We start from the raw sequence: 18,552 nt of genomic DNA, 5'->3' as shown, positions 1-18,552 counted from the left end.
TGCTGTATGTTTAACTTTTAGCTCATCGATTTCTTTTGGCATGTCTCCCTGTTTTTTTATCCCATTCCTTCCTTTTACTTATATACCATCTTTTGACTTTACCATGTAAGACTACATGTAATGTGTCCCGTAGGATTATATCTGTAACCTCTCCATTATTATTGACATCTAGGTACAACTTCATTTCATCTAGAAGCCATTCTATAAATCCTTTTACTGAAACATAGAAACATAGATTAGTACTAAGCTAACTGCCCTTGCGAGCCATTTTAAGCCTAGCCAATTATCCCTTGTGAGACTCAAACCCTGCACCTTGTGTTTATAAGACAAACACCTTAACCATTAGGCCACCCTCCCAACCCTATAATAATAATATTATAATAATATAATTATATTATAATATATTATTATAATAATAATTTTATACCTACTGTTACTAGATATGCAGGTAGTATTTGGCAGAAGTTTAAAGAGTCAGTTTTAAGTGTTACATTGAAGGTGATAGCATTGTGGTCAGACATAGGTTATGATGTCGGCATTACATTATCAGTTTTGGCCTATAATGAACTGGTTACAAAGACTTTGTCTATGTTGGTCTGTGTGCGAAATCTGTAAGAGTAGTGAGAATACTTCAGGGAGGATAATAATTTTATACCTTCAATGTGAATTAGGTTTCTGTCTGACTTAGAAGTTGTAGCATCAGTGGAAGACAGGCTACAATTAAAACCACTGGCTAGTAGTAACGCACCTTTAGACTTTAATGTTATGGTGTCTAAATGTTTTTTTCACAGTTTTATTCCCAATTCTCGGTATCCAGCAGGTGTTTGCGAAAGTGTACTTCTTTTTATTTAGTTTTAATATGACTAAAGCAAGCATACCATCATTGCTCGAATATGAGTCAGCTATTTCTGGAATTCTCATTGATTTTTCTGTGTAAAATTAGGACATCTGTTCTCATGTAGTTATACTATGAACTTAACAAAATCTTATAGTCCCTAAAAGTTAATTTATTTAGATCTTCTGTTACTAAGTGAGCTTCCTGAGTGAATGCAAAATCTGCTTTCTGTAGCATTAAATATTTGTTGACAGTACTCCTTTTCATGGGGTTCTTCAACCCATTGACATTAATGGATATAATGTTAAATATTATCATTTGATGGAGACTGCTATTATAAGTAAAATTGAAACGTGCTTTCCCTGATTCATTATGGCAAATACAATTTCTAAAACTGTAATGGATAATTTAAAAACTCTAAATTTGAAAACAATAAAACTGTAAATTTTAACAAACTTATGCATATGTAAAATAAATCCAGGCTTATTATATCTCTCACAGAAGCCACAAACTAACCCTCTCATCACATCTAGTGGAAATTCCTAGCTGCTGCAGGCTAATAGCAAGCAGAAGGGAAACTGCATGTACATTAAAAACATACAAAACGCGAACTTCGATTTAATATACTATGTATGCATGAACTAAGAACATGAAGCTGTATACAATATCTTGAAATTTTTTATCTAAACAGACTAAATAAGATAAATTGATTAATCCTAATAGTTATTTGTTCCAATGAATAAATACAGGACTGAAATGTCATTAAAGTAGAGAGAAAAGAAAAAAAATGCATTTAAAATGGTCACTGTCAGAAACATATTTGTAATTCTTTTTTTAAATATAAATGTATTTCATATTAAATAAATCACTATTTAGAGTAAAACAAATGCTTATAAGACTTTTTAGATAAAAAAATAATTTCCAAATGAATGAAAACACAGTTCAAAATTATCATTCTTGAATCTGATTGGCTGTTAGAGTTCAGGGAAGAGAAACAGGTTCAAAGGTCATGCCTACCTCCTGAAAGACGTCACAGATTGTTCCTTGCATGTCTGGGAGCTAACTGAAGCCTTTAGAAGCTTGAGCTTGTCACAAAAGTTGTCAAAATCCATGAAAAAAGTAAGTAGGCAGGAATTTTCTAGTAAAGTGAAGCTTTTAAGCATAAAAATGTTTGTGGCTGTTAATACCAGCTGTGAGCAATGTACAAAAGCCATTTTTGAAACAGTAACTTATAAAATGGTGAATATTTAAAATTAAGCTCCAAATTACCAACCACACACATCTGTAAGATTGATTAGTTAAATGGAGCACATTGCAGAAGTTCAGTTAATTAGTAAATGTTGTATAATAATACAATTTATCCACTTTCTTTTTAAATACATCAAAGCAACACAGTAAGCAATTCTCTCTTCTGCAATGATTAAATACTATGATAATATGACTAAAATAGAAAGGGAAGGTATATACATGAAAAAATAAGTAGAGGGTATTAATGAACTCTATATATATATATATATATATATATATATATATATATATATATATATATAAATATATATATATAAAAATATAAAATGAATGAGTGATTTTATGCCATTTCACTAGTGCTATGCCATGTATGTAAAGAGAGAACAATATAAAATAATAGCTTGCAGTTGGAAGAGATTTTGATTTACTTGAATTTTGAGTACTATATATTTATTTATTTATTATTTATTTATTGTTATTTGTTGACTGGGAAAGTCCAGTGGGCCAAAGACCCATTTTCAGTGGAGGCCTGGGGAGAAAAGCTTCACAAAAAGAATTACATTGAAATATAACATAGTATATACAAATGAGCAGAAAATTTACAATTGTATGGAAACTGGTTAATAAAACAATCAAACAGAATCATACAAGATTCATGAACAAAAATAATAGCAGTAGTAACATAGTAGTTAACAATATTAGTTAACACATTACCTAAATTAAAAAAAGAAGAGTGTAGGATTAGGAAATTGGCTTAAGGAGGCTTAGTCATGTGGTTACAGAGACAGATATTGGAGTTAAGAACGTGGTCATTAAGAGCTGTTTTGAAAGTTCTAACAGAGTCTAGTTGGGTGATTGATGGCACAACAGCATTCCATAATTTGGCTACGGTATGGGAATAGATGCGCTGTCCAGCTCTTTTGTTAGGTTTGGTAATAGCTAGGAGTTGTTTATTAGATGACCTTAGGGTCCAAGTTTGGGTATGTATTTGTATTATAGATTGTACAGAAGGCCAGTAATTTGGGTTGTTAAGTAATTTATTGGTAAGGGTTAACTGGTTGTTTTGTAGGTAATGGGGAAATTCAAACCAATTTAAAGGTTTAATAGCTAGGCAGTGTTTTTTTGTGAGTTGGAATATTGGAGACAAATTTTGCTATTTTATAATAATAAGACTGTAACTTATTTAATAGATGTGAGTGTAGGTTGATAAAACTGGGGCTACCATAAAGGAGGAAGGGGAGAAGAAGACTGTTTGTTAGCTGAAACTTGGTAGATGTGTCCAGGTAATGTTTTTGTCTATATAGCTTACCAAGTTTAAAATGGGTCTTTTTGAGTGTGCTAAGTATGTGGTTTTAAAATAAGAGTTTATCATCAATTGTAATGCCAAGAAGTTTAGATGTCTTAACAATTTCAATTACAGTATTAATTTGAGAGACTATTTTAAAGTATTGAGTTTGAGATTTGGGTGTGAATAGTAATACTTTTGCACTCGCCAAGGCCTTCAACACCATCCCCCACTCTGTAATCATAGATAAACTTACTAAGCTGGCCATAAATCCCTATGTCACACAATAGGTTGCCAGCCGGCTTACTGACAGAACCCAGACTGTAAAAGTAGCCAACTCCAAATCCAGCTCCAGACAAGTGACAAGTGGAGTACCTCAGGGTTCAGTCCTGCCACAGCTCTTGTTTGGCATCTACTTCTCTGAAGTACAGGCCAACACTACAGGACTCTGGCTAACAAAGTTCACAGATGACTGCAAACTGGGAGCCATTATTGAATCCCCAAACGATGTGTATATTCTACAAAAGGGCCTTAAAGAAACACATGCTTGGTGTCAGAGCCATGGGCTCAAGCTTAATGCCAAGAAATGTATAGTTATCTCCTTTGGGAAAAACCATGTACCCATGAATTACCACATAGGTGGCAGTACACTAAACACTGAAAGTGTGATGAGAGATCTAGGGACACAGGTGGACAGTGGTCTCACATTCGATAACCACATCGCCACAACAGTCAGGAAATCCTTCTATGTGGCACACCTCATCACTAAGGGCTTTTCATCCAGAAAAAAGGAGGTCATTGTCCCACTGTACTCATCCCTCATTAGACCCATTATAGAGTACAATGCCCCATTTGGTATGTACCTCACAAGGCATCTGCAACAACTGGAAATGCTGCAGAAATACCTCACTAAAAGAATCACAGGTCTAAAGCAGATGCCCTATGCTGACTGTCTAAAAATACTCCAGCTATACTCTGTGGCATATCGTCTACTCAGAAGCGATCTCTGCTTAACATACAAGGCCATGTCAAACCCTGAGCTGTTGGACATGCTCCACTTAAAGAAATCCAAATCCCTCAGAGCCACACACTCCAGGGATCTAAACCTGGTCATCACAATGAACAAAACATGCTGGAGGGATAGGTTCCTGACCCAGAGACTCCCCATACTCTGGAATAGACTGCCCATACATGTCAAACAGAGTGCCTCATTGGCCCTCTTCAAAAGGAACCTTGATGATTGGATGGGAGATGGGAAATTTACCCCAGGGATCACGTCAGTCACCCTGCTAGACAGGGGCCAGGGAAGTAAATATTGTGGGAGAAATATCTGGAGAATTGTTTGGGTAGGCTTGTATAGGCCCTAGGGCCGATAGCCTAGTACCAACCTATGAACGTATGAACCTAAGTGCTAATTGGGCTTCAGAAGGCCAGGAATTTATGGATGTAAAAGCTCTTTGTGTTGATTCTAGGAAATCTGGGAAATTATTAGTAGAGGTAATAATTGTCGAATCATCTGCATACTGGATGAGTGTACTTTGCTGGGAGGCCTTATGGAGGTTATTGATAAATATATTAAAGAGCTAGGGCCCAAGGATCGACCCTTGAGGGGCTCCTGTATTGTTGATAAGGTAGTTGGATTGTCTATTTTTCCTTCTATTATTTATAAAGTTAGCAACGTTGTGGAAAAGATAATAGGAGAGAACTAAAAATAAATTACATTACCTTCTGTGTATGATTCCAAATTATTTAAAATGGACAAAACAAGATTTAAGTAATATATATTATTTATAAAGTTAGAAAAGTTGTAGAAAAGGTAATAGGAGAAAATAAAAAGAAATTACATTACCTTCTGTGTATGATTCCACATTATTTAAAAGGGAGAAAACAAAAACTTGCATAAAATTATTTATTTAACATTTGTTAACCAGGAAAGTCTGAATTTATTTAAAATTTGTTAACCGGGAAAGTCTGACTTGGAACGAAGCCAATTTTCAGTGGAGGCCTGGGGAGAAATGCTTCAGATGCATGTCTTTGTAATGTGGGAGGAAACTGGAGCACCCTGAGGAAACCTACATGAATGGAGGGAGGATCTGCAGACTCCACACAGAAGGCACCCCAGTCAAGAATCATAGGTTAGTACTAGGCTAAATGCCTTTGTGGGCCATTTTAATACTAGCCAGTTACCCAATCTGAGACTCAGACCCTACACCTTGTGTTTGTACGGTAAACACTTTAAACATTATGCCAACCTTCCTCTCCCTCAAACTGGAGAACCTCTTGCTGTGAGGTGACAACACTACCGCTGCACCACTGCGCCGTCCAATAAATTAAATAAAATGTGAAGTTATGCATAATCATTTGTATCTGGGTTTCTTTCTTTCTTTAATAGTCCACTCATTTTTGAAGCTTGTCTTTTTAAGTTCATTGAAGAATCCATGGGTTCAGTTGACTTAAAAGGTTCTTGTTTTGGACAAACGTGGATGCTGGAGGGGTTGGAATGGTGGCCTAATGGTTAAGGTGTTTGCCTTACAAACCCAAGGTACAGGGTTTGAGTCTCACATGAGATAATTGGCTAGGTTTAAAATGGCTCGCAAAGGCAGTTAGCCTAGTACTAATCTATGAACCTATGCTTCTTTGAGAGAGGCAGAAGTGTTCTATCCTTCTGGCAAGGATAGTGTGATTCTTGCTGGGAATATGAGTTGTTCTTTGATTCCTTCATTTTTTAATGATTTTATTAAAGGGACACATGCTGTTCTTTTGGACATTAAAAGGGGTGCAAAGTCGTTGTCAGACCTAATAGTTTGGTGACCAATTTTTAATGGTGCAAGGGACCAGGCAGTTTTTAAAACAAGGTCTTTGTCTTGAGTGGAGATAACTTTTGCAATAACAGATCTTGGATGGTTGTTTTTACTGGATACAGAAGTTTTAGTTAAAGACCTGTGTGCCCTTTCTATCCCAAAAGATAGTGCTTCGTGTAGGTTTAGGATTTTAGGAATCCAAGAAGTCAGGAAATTAATCATATTGTCCCCCTCCACCTATTGCGCGAGGCCATAGCTTCTTATGCTGTTTCTTCTTGTTCTATTCTCAATGTCATCTATTTTTTTTCAATTAGTCTGGTGTGTTCTTGAAGATGAAATTCTATGTTTTTCCTCTCTTTCTGTTAACCTGTAGTCTATATCTGTAACAAAATCTTCTAAAGCAGCAATGAGGGCAATTTATTGTTTAAGGACTTCAATTAATAAGGTTATTTGTTTGGTGATATATTCCTTTATGTTGTTAACTTTTAAGTTTAATTTATTTTATTTATTTATTTTATTTTACATTTGTTAACCGGGAGAGTCTGACTGAATACATGTCAATTTTCAGCAGAGGCATGTTCAACAAAGTTGCAATCAATAAAAGTTACAATCAATATTCATGGTTACATTGAAATTTAAAAATGTAAAAAATAAAAAAATGAGTGATTTTATATATATATATATATATATATATATATATATATATATATATATACATATTAACAGTGGAAATTAACATTTTTGTAGGTTCATGGTATAAAATATGTACAGAAGGCATTACAGAGCATTGGAGTATATAGAATGACATTTTACACAGATTGATGTTAAGGATGATAATCAAGAGAGGGAAGTTGTTAGAATTTAGATGTAGAAGGGTTAAAGAAATAGTCTTAGAATTGATAGGATAGCAAGTTGTAATAGAGGAAATAGAAACCTAGTGTTAGAATTGCTTGGATAGCAAGTTACCATCCTGATAATATGTTCTAAAGGCTGTTGCAAAGTGTTTTTAGTCAGGGTAGGGAAGGTTTAGAAAGTTTATACATATATGTTAAGGAAGTTATTATTATTGGGTCTTTCACCTATTTGAGTTGTGTTTATATTGGGTTAGTCTGGGTTTAGACATGGTCATAGCCAATGTCTGTTTAGGTGTTTCTTTAAGGATATCTTGAATTTGGGTGCAGAAAATGTGTCAATTTAACCCACCAAGTCTTCAACTATAGTAAGGATTGCCTGTATTTCTTTCTTCATTGGAGTTTCTTACTAAGAGCTGCTCATCTTCCTTTGTGAATGTAGTTTCAATGTCCCTTAAATCGGAAGGTTTGACAGGAAAATATGAAAAGTTTAGCTTAAAAATTGCACCAACTTGGAGCTTATGACTTCCTGAAACTGATTTTAGTGGTTTAAGGTCTTTGCTGGTGAAATTGAATAAAAAATCCTGTCAGATAAAAATGAAGACTGCAGAGCTCAAGAACTCTGCTGCTTTCAGCTTGCCATCCAAGTCAAACCCCTCAGGGCTGCCTACACTTCTTCATAACTAATACTATGCTGTAGTCCTCTCACTTCATAGAGTAAAAGCAAAAATTGCCAAAGAAGCATTTGTCCTAGCTTGATAAAAAGAGCTCAAGAGGATGGAGTGGAGATGTTCAGAGTCAGACCAAGGAATGCAGAATCTGGTGACAAACACAAGAAAAAGAAAGTAATTAGGGGGATCACATATCTAGAGTGCATGGAGAAACACAGAAGGTTATTGGATTCCTGTTGTGGAATATTGATAAATGCACTCACACAATGAAGAAGACAACAATATATCAAAAGAAAGAAGAAGAATGACAGATTGGCTTACTTCAAAAGATTAAACTAAGATATGAAGATACCAGTTTTGAGATGAAGGAAAAATACACATTTTCCTTATCTGAAGAAATGTCTGTGGTAAGGGTGAATATTGAAGTGTGCTGTATTTTGTCCTGAAACATAATTGCTTGCTGGAGAGGAAATCATAAGGCTGAATAAATTTAAAATGTTCAAAAAATAAGCAGGAAAAATGGTACTGATGTAAGCACTAAACCAAAATAAAAAAACAAACAAACACCAGCAGCCTAACAAATGCGGAACGTTAATAACAAAACAAGAACTCGGAGATAAAAACAATCACAGTTTAACACTTCTATCTTGTACAAAAGATATACATCATCAGAACCATGAAACAAAATAAAAACAGTTTTTAAAGGAAATTCAAAAATGCACCCATAAAAACATCCAATCAGGTGACAGAAACCCAGGAAATTCTTGAAAAGACAGTGAATGCAGAAAGAATAACATTATTTACACTATTTACAATCTCTCATTTTAAGTTCACTAGTAATAGAAATGCCATCAGTAATCCCTGGCAAATGTGTGGCATCTAGTCTACATTGCCACATCATTTCACACCTTGTTCTTACAGTCCCCCTGTGTAGGCAGCTGCTTGTACTTGAATCTTTTAAAACCTAAACAGGATAATGCCTAGCAAGGGCACTGCTGCTATCAGCCTTCTGTATACTGTACACATGCTGATAGACTCAATTGTTAAAGGCATTGTTGGTTTTGCCTACATAAAACACTTGACATTGGATACATACAGTGATGTATGCCATCCTTTCAGAATAGCAATAAAACGTGCCCCCTTTTGCATGTTTCATGATAATGTCCACAAGGGGACCCATATAATTGTTCTCAATGTAACAGCAGTGAGGACATTTCCCACATTACAGAGTCACTGTAAGTCTAGAAACAAGGCCAAGACAAGGTCTCTCCAAAAAACTTTTGATGTTGGGCTTCCTTTTGTGTGTGAATGTGGGCTGGCTGTTGACCAACTGCTGGGTCCCTTTGTCACAAGAGAGAACACGCCAAGTCTTACAAATAATATGCTCAATATTCTTGACATCCAGGGAATATTGAATGATCATACACTTTTGATCAGTGAATTTACTGGTATCCTTCTGGTTAAGCCCAATAGAATTCACCAAGCCTCCCTTTATAATAGCTGCATACCTCTCTGTTCTTCCTTTCTATACCTCAGCTTGAATAATATCCAAAAGGGAGATGGGGTATCCTTAAGCTAAAAACATGTTCTTAATGACTGAAAATTCCTCTAGGTAAGTGACATCATTAGAAGTCAGCCTTGAAACTCTGATGAATTGACTTTTCACAATTCCTTTCCTTTGGTGAAAAGGATGGCAACTTGTGAGGGACAAAAATGAAGTATAATAGGTAGGATTCCTATATACCTGGGTTTCTTAACAACCATAACTTGTTCTCTGGATATCAATGTCTAAAAAGTTAATCTGCTGTACATCCAAATAACAAGTAAATTTCAAAAAAATTGGGACTAAACCCCATCACCTCCACTAATGCCAAAAAATCACTGGCGGTGCCCTTCCACACGAATAATAAATCATCCAAATATCTAAAGTAACCCAGGCAACCACTAAATAATGGCATCTTAAAAAGAATGTCACGTGCCCACTTGAGGATGATGGCATTTGCAAAAATGGGGGCACATGCACCCCCTCATTGCTATTCCTGTATGTTGTTTATAATATTCACCACTAAAGGCCATGAAGTTGTTATTTAACACAATGTCCATAAAGTCCTGTACAAGTATTTGATCTTGCTCTGAAAGCCCAAATTGCACCACTGTAAAATAGAAATTTTATCCATCTATAACCTCTTTTTCCAATTTCTGCAGATGGAGTCAGAGTGTCACTTCAACAGTGAAAATCTTCTAGAGCCATTGTTCATAGTATTAGGCGGCTTTGCCATGTTGTGGTTGGTTTACCATATCACACATGCACTCACACCTATGGCCATCTAAGACTATCTAGTCCACCTACTGCATGTCTTTGGAATAAATGACGAATTTGGAGCTTGCAGGGAAAAAAAACACACGCATGCACAGGGTGAACATACAAAGTCTGCACACAACATACCCCAGCCTAGAATCAAACTGAAGAAGCTTGTGCTGTGAGGTGACAACATTATCCACTGTGCTACTGCATCATCTGGCTCTGAAGCAAAATTTGAATGATACCGTTAAAATATTTTGCTTTTGCTATTTTTTTCTGGGAACTTCACTAAAGGAAATAAACATTTTCCCAGAGATTCATAAATGATACATCCAAAAATCAAGACCATGCCAACGATATTGACACTGCATGTCCGACAAGCAGCAATAGTAATCAAATATGCATGACAACTGACCCGTGGTTCAATCATAACAAACCACCACGCCATGGTCACATTAAAGAACAAAGCATTAAAGTTAAATAATGACATGGTCTGAGCACCCCCCATTTGAAATGTGATCCTGAGAGTCACTTTTGAGATTATAAGTATTTTATTCTGATTTTTTCTTTAACATTTCTGCTTTGCCGCCTACTTTTTGGTGTTTTCCGGCTTGCTAAAGTTGATATATGTATTAGAAACAGTATTTAGAACACATCTAGAGCCTGTTTACTGCATTTCCTGTGTTGCACTTAATTTAAAATCATTTTTTTCTTAAAACTGCATTTTACCTGACTCTGGCCTAGCACTCAAGTGTGGGGTCATTTATTGCAGTGTTCTGACTAGTTTGCTACTTGTGTATCTCTGCTACCTTTAAACTAAAACAAACAAAAAAAAATAGCTTTTTTCTCACTTTCTGAAATTTAAAAAAGTTCAGTTACAGATTTGCTGTTCTGAACTGTTTCTAAGTTTCTTGGAGGCCAGTGCTTGCTTGGGCTAAAGGGAAGTCTCTGTGTTCATCAGTGGCAGTGATTAACACTGAATAGCCTGCCTGCCCATGTAAGAGTGGTTACTGCATAGAAGCTGTAGTTTTATTGGCCATTTTGGGTCAATTCCAAACTCCGTGATCTCTCTCTCTTAAAACCCTGCTGCCTCGTGGTTTTGGCGTCTTTCCAGGCTTGATGGTTGTTGCTGAAGCACCTACCAAGAGGAGAAAATGCTGAGAGAAGAAAGGAGCCACTTTTGAGATTATAAGTATTTTATTCTGATTTTTTGTTTAAAATTTCTGCTTTGCCTCCTACTTTTCGGCATTTTCTGGCTTGCTAAAGTTGATATCTGTATTAGAAACAGTATTTAGAACACATCTAGAGCCTGTTTACTGCATTTCCTGTGTTGTACATAATTTAAAATAGTTTTTTTCTTAAAACTGCATTTTACCTGACTCTGGCCTAGCACTCAAGTGTGGGGTCATTTATTGCACTGTTCTGACTAGTTTGCTACTTGTGTATCTCTGCTACCTTTAAACTAAAAAAAAAAAAAAAAAATCTTGTTTTTTTTCCCACTTTCTGAAATTTAAAAAAGTTCACTTACAGATTTGCTGTTCTGAACTATTTGTAAGTTTCTTGGAGGCCAGTGCTTGCTTGGGCTAAAGAGAAGTCTCTGTGTTCATCAGTGGCAGTGATTAACACTGAACAGAACACTGAACAGCCTGCCTGCCCCTGTAGGAGTGGTTACTGCCTAGAACCGTTTTGGGCTGATTCCTAGCTCTTTTCAAGTTCCCTGCCTTGAAACCCACTTTTGCGCGGTTTTACACATAGTGCAGCATTGGGCAGCGCCGCATAAACGGGTTTAAACTATTCCCGGCTCCACAAGGTCTGCTCTTCACTTTTTCCCTTAGAACTGTTCTAAATCTCAAAGTAAGCACTCTATTTTCAATCTAAAGCCCTGCACTTGATCTTATAAGTAATCTTATAAGTAAACACTAACTAAAGCACTGCACCCTCTTATACTCCTTATAAGTACTTGGTTCCCTATAGGTACTTTCTGATCAGTCAAAAAACTATTCCTTATACTTTTCTGGCATGTCCAATAGTCAGTTTTGGGTTTGCTCTCCAGTCCAGCTGGTGAATCTGGGTATCTTGAGGCAATGTTACAACTGCCTTATGTACATAGACCACCCTGTCCTCCTCCCATCAAACTCAAATATATGTGAGAGATGCAACTATATAGCCAAACTGGAGGCTGAGTTCTCTCAACCCAGCACTGGCACAGTCAGTCATGAAGAGAAGGAAATCACATACACCACTATTCCAGTCTCACATAGACCTATCACATCAACAAACCAAACACATAAACACTCAAAAACATACTCGGAGGCTCTAAATAAAAATCTGCCAAAGCAGCAGAGACCTCCGAAGCAGACATCCAAGCAACCGCTACCCCGCAACAATACCCACATATCACATATTTCACAAAGTCTGTGTGCCACACAGCCACAGCCCTTAAGGCTAAACAACACACCTAATACACTTGTAATAGGGGACTTTATTGTCAGACACACTGACGTCCCACTCACCAGACTGAACAAGGAGAAGGTCACTGTAAGTTGCCTGTCGGGTGCCAGGATCCGCCACATAACACATGCACTCAGGTCACTCCAAAGCAAGTACAAATATGACTCTGTTATTGTCCATGCTGGTGTGAATGACCTGAGACGTACCTCCCTGGACTACATGAAAAGAGACATAGAGGAGCTCTCTGATCATGTAGCCCAGACCGGTATGACCCTGACCTTGAGTAGCATCTTGCCCTCACCAAGAATGATGCCACAGTATAAAGACAAAATTATCAATTTTAACAATTGGCTAAAGTATTGGTGTCATTCTAAGGGGATTCAGTGTCTGTCAGCCTGGGATGACATGCTCGATAAGCCACGTTGCTTTGCCAGGGACGGCTTGCACCTTTCACCCCTGGGCTTTTGAATACTGGCTAAGGCTCTTGCCACCTCCATAGTGCCTTTTTTAGCCAAGGTTCAAAAGACAAACCCACCTCCATAGACCCCAACAAAAAGAGAAGGATCCAGGAGTGACTAACAGTGATCATCTTGGTATGGTTTTTAATTTATCCTCTCATGTGCTTAATGAGGATGAGTAGAGTGTTTTAAACAAAGGTTTGACCTTTGTGCCCAGGAGGGCCAGTACTTTTAATGACATTGTTTTGGACATTATGATGTTTTGTAGGAATTTGGCCCTGAAATGTGTTTTTAATGGCAGCTTTGATAACGACAATGACAGTACGCCCATGGGAACAGCTCTAAGACAGCCCAGTACCTATACACCACCATTTACTCCAGCTATGACTTTATTTATTAATAGTTGTGAAAGGGACTTGATACGCTACTTTAATAACAGTGAGCAAAATAAGTTTTTTAACCTCACCAAACAGCAGCAGGCAGCTTTGTATGGGCTATCTAATAATACTGACATTATTATTAAGATGGCTGACAAAGGAGGGGCAGTGGTTATTTTGGATAGTGTGTTTTATTATTCCAAAGTTAATGTTTTGTTGGCGGATCACACCACATATATTCCTATCAATCCAACCACCATTCACAGGGTGGTAGAGGATGTACATACAGCTTTAAGGAAATTGAATTTTGAAATGCAGATAGATGATGATCTGTTTAAATTCTTGATGATTAATAAAGCCACCACCCCTGTTTTCAAAGCTCTACCAAAGATACATAAATCTTTGGTTGACCCACCCCTTAGACCTATAGTTTCTGGTCGGGGGTGGGTCACTGAGAATATTTCTATTTGGTTAGAGCACACTTTAAGACCTTATGTAGATAGAATACACAATATTTTGAAAGACACAAAAAGTTTTTTACATATGGTAAGGGCTTTTGAGTTGAAAGGTACACATGCTAACACTATAATGGTAACATTGGACGTACAGAGTCTCTTTACTGTGATAGGCAACTGTTATGGTATTAAGGCAGTTGAACATGTTTTGCGAAGCATGGGTGAGGATCACCATAAGATCTCTTTGATCAGCACTCTCCTGTCTTTAGTATTGGAGAATAATGTTTTTATAGGTGGACAACAGGCTTATAGGCAGGCACAGGGGGTGGCCATGGGCACCCCCTGTGCTAACACCTATGCCAACTTGGTCCTGTACTACTGGGAGAGCGAAACCATTTTTAACAGCATGGTTTGGGCTAAGTACATAGGAGCCTATGCACGTTTTGTGGATGATGTTTTTATGTTTTGGCAGGGTAGTGTAGAATTGTTACATGATTTTCTTGAATATTTACACTCCACCACTTCTTTCTTTAGGTTTACTATGACATATTCTGCAGAACAGATAGATTTTTTGGACACAAGGATTAGACATAACCAGAAAGGTTTTTCTTCCAGTTTATATAGAAAAGATTGTTGGACTAATCATTTGTTGTCATTTGATAGCATGCACCCACGGTTTATGTTTCCCAATATAGTACAGAGTCAGTTATGTAGGACATCCAGATTGTGTCTAGAAGATGAACAATTCCAACAAGAAGTGGATAATCTGAAAACTAACTTTATCACCAGGGGTTATGATGACCGTATGGTGGAAAACAAGGTTCATCACAGCTCATTGGGAAGAATCAATAAGTTTAAACCGTGGTTGAGACAAGAGAAGGAACAAGGGTGTTCTTTGAATACACATTCTAGACCTAGTAGGGTTAGAATGTATTTCACTTATAGTAGCAACATCACAGATATTCAAGCTATAATCAGTAGCAATTGGAACATCTTAAGGAGCGATGCCAGGTTGAGTGATTTAGTTGGACCCACCCCTTTTTTTGGATATAGACGTAACACAAATTTGAAGGATTTGTTATGTAGAGAGAGGGTTATCTCTGGCAGCAAACCCCTATTGACAAAAGCAGGAACTTTACCCTGTGGTTTTTGTAAGGCCTGTAAGAGTATACACAAGGATCCCACCTTTTTGCATCCATCCACTGGGCATTTGTTTCACTTCAAAGCCAGAGCCACTTGCAGGACAACGCATGTTGTCTATATAGCTGTATGTGAGCAATGTCCAGCCTACTATGTAGGCATGACCACTAAAATGTTTAAGGTCAGAATATTACAGCATCTTTCATGCATTAGAAACAAGGTTGAACAAAATGCCTTATATAGGCACGTGGAGAGGTACCCCACACACACCTTTTTATTTAAGGCTATTACTAATGTACGGTTGGGCATTAGAGGAGGAGACATTAAGCTACTCACAGAGACTTTAGAGTCCAAATGGATTGTTACACTTACTTCTCATAGGTTTCCAGGCTTAAATGAGATGATACCTTTAAAACCTGCTTTACAAAAAAGGTGGGTTATTTATTAAGAGCTGATTGGTTGTTACTGCTTTTAAAAAGGAATATTCTTGTGTGTTTTATTGTCTGATGAAGGGTTGTTGAACCCGAAAGCGCTTACACTGTTGGATTTATCTATATTAAATTATTATTTTTACATAGCGGTGTTTTCCCAGTCTTTTTCTTTGCATTTTGTCTCTTTTTTGGACTGGTGAACTTTGGCTATAGCACGGAACATTGTGTTTTTTGGCACCTCCATAGACAACACAAGAAAAAAAAAAACTAAGGGTAATGCTGCTCAACGCCAGAAGTCTAAACCTCAAGATGCACGCACTCGAGACTCTCCTCAGTATGGAGAATATCAATAACTGTGCAGTGACAGAGATATGGTTCAAGGCTCCAGAGACCACCCCAGCACTACCAGGTTATACCTCATACCATGCATTTCGGCCCCAAAACACTGACCAAACCACAAAAGGAGGGGGAGTATCTATATTCATCAAAGATACCCATACCTCCAGGTTAGTGGCACTGCACGAAGCATCAGAGACCATCCATGTACAATTAACAGTGGGAAAAACTGCCTTTCAGTTTGTAGCCTGCTACAGACCACCCTCCCAAACTCAGGAACCCCACTTGGCCTTCATGAGAACACTGGAGAATATCAAGATCTCTCCAAACACAATAATATTGGGTGACTTCAACTACCCAAACATTGACTGGGAAAACTACTCAAGCCCCAACACCCTTGCCCAATGGTTTCTAGAATTTATAAACTCAAATGCTATGGAACAACTGGTCACCACTCCCACTAGAGGGGATAACATATTGAGCCTGGTCATCACCAACATGGGGACTCTATGTTCCACACAAAAGGTATGTCCATCATTGGTAAGATCAGACCATAAATTAATCTCACTGGACATCCATATCCCATCCCCACCCGCAGCCAAAGAAATCACGGTGAAAAATTTCTCAAAAGCAAATTTCACACTTCTCAAAACTGAGGTGGAATCCTTCAAAGCCACCGAGGCAGTGGAAAATACTGCCCAAACAGCAGAATCCTTTACAAATGCATTCTATGAACACCTACAGGAATGCATGGATCGTGCTATCCCAAATAAAACCAAGATTCACTCCTCCAAAGGCAGGAGACCAGTCTGGTGAACCCCGGCCATAAATAAGCTATAAAACAGAAGGAAGAAGCTACTACATGAGAGAGCAAAATCCCAAAAAGGGAAGGCATCTCTGATCAGTACTAGCAAAAAACAATGATCCCTCATAAAATTATCTAAAGCCAGCTTGGAAAGAAAAATTGTGCAAGACACTAAAGATAATCACAAGGCCTTCTTTAGTTATGTCAGGAATCTGGGGGGGCAACTCCCAGATATGCTCTGAGTTAGTACAAAATGACAAAAAAATACACTGATCCCACAGACATTGCCACCATCACGGCAGACAGGTTTAGTGCAAACTTTTCCTCCCTTCTGTTGGGATAGACATTTGGTCTTTTGGGGGAAAAGACCAAATGTCTATCCCAACAGAATGTAGCCTCCCTGACATCACAAATACACAGGTGAGAGCTGCCCTCCCCAAAGCAAAAAACACAGCATCAATGGGACCAGACGGTGTCCCGGGCTGTGTCTTACACGAGCTCCAAGAAGAACTAAATACTCACATAAAGTCACTGTTCAATCTCAGCCTTACTACAGGATATGTACCCAAGGAATGGTGTACAGCAACAGTGGTCCTGCTCCACAAAGGTGGTGCCACAATGGACCCAGGAAACTATCGCTCTATAAGCCTGACTAGTCTGGTCTGCAAAGCTCTGGAGCGTATCATCATGGAACTCATAAACAAGGACATTGGTAACCTCCAGACACTGAATCCCACTCAATTTGGCTTTTTTTAAGGGTAGATCTTGCCTCTTGAACCTAGTCAACTTCTTTGAAACAGTTACCAAGGCCATAGATGAAGGGAAGGTAGTCCACATGGCCTACCTGGACCTCACAAAAGCCTTTGACACAATACCCCACTCAGGCATCATAAATAAGCTCACCAGCTTAAATATCAACCCCTATGTCACAAGATGGGTTGCAAAATGGCTAAGGGATAGAACCCACATGGTCAGAATTGCAGGTGCCACGTCAGACTCCAAACCAGTTACAAGTGTCATCCCACAAGGCTCAGTCCTGGGACCTCTCTTGTTCGGTATATACTTCTCTGAGGTACAGGCTAATACAGGAGGACTATGGCTGACCAGGTTCGCAGATGACTGAGAGCTGGGTGCCATAATCAACTCTCCAGCTGACACAAGCATCCTCCAAAAGGGTCTCACAGAGATGGATAACTGGTGCCAGAGCCATGGCCATAAGTTAAATGCCAAAAAGTGCATAGTCTTCCCCTTTGGGAAAAACAAAGTGCCCACAAATTACCACATATGTGGTAATCTATTAAGTACGGAGGAAGTAATTAGGGATTTGGGGACCCATGTAGATAGAAACCTCTCTTTTGACAATCACGTTGCCAGAGTGGTTAGAAAGACTTTCTATATAGCCCACCTTATCATGAAAGGGTTCACATCTAGAACAAGAGAGGTCATTGTGCCCCTCTACTCATCACTCATCAGGCCCATAATTGAACACAATGCCCCATTTGGGATGTACCTTACCCCACACCTGCAGCAACTGGAGAGGCCCAAAAAGTATCTCACCAAGAGGATCAAGGGACTCAAACAGATGCCCTATGCAGATTGGCTAAAGAAAATCCAGCTCTACTCAGTTGCTTACCACCTACTCAGAGGTGATCTATGCCTGACGTATAAAGCCATGTCCAACCCAGAATTAATGGACATGCTCCACCTCAGGAAATCAAAATCCCTTAGAGCTACATGCTGCAGGGACCTAAACCTCAGCACAGAAATAAATAGGACATGCTGGAGGGACAGATTCATATCCCAGAGGCTGCCCTCTCTCTGGAACAGAATCCCAATACATGTTAGGCAGAGCCCCTCACTGACTTTCTTCAAGAGAAATCTTGATGAGTGGATGGGAGATCGTAAATTCACCCCTGGGATCTCTTCTGTGTCCCTGCTAGACAGGGGCACAGTAAACTAACCTGAAAAGGGCTATCTTCTGTGACCTACTCTACAGAGGCACAGTCAATCAATCTAAAAGGGTGGTGAAAGCCAAACACACTGGCTAGGCTTGTAAATGCCCCAGGGCAGATAGACTAGTATCAACCTATGAACCTATGAACCTAT

Source organism: Protopterus annectens, chromosome 2.part1, assembly GCF_019279795.1.
Source record: "Protopterus annectens isolate FY-2018-M chromosome 2.part1, PAN1.0, whole genome shotgun sequence".
NCBI classification, from domain to species: domain Eukaryota; kingdom Metazoa; phylum Chordata; order Ceratodontiformes; family Protopteridae; genus Protopterus; species Protopterus annectens.
Note: the sequence above shows the minus strand (reverse complement) of the source record.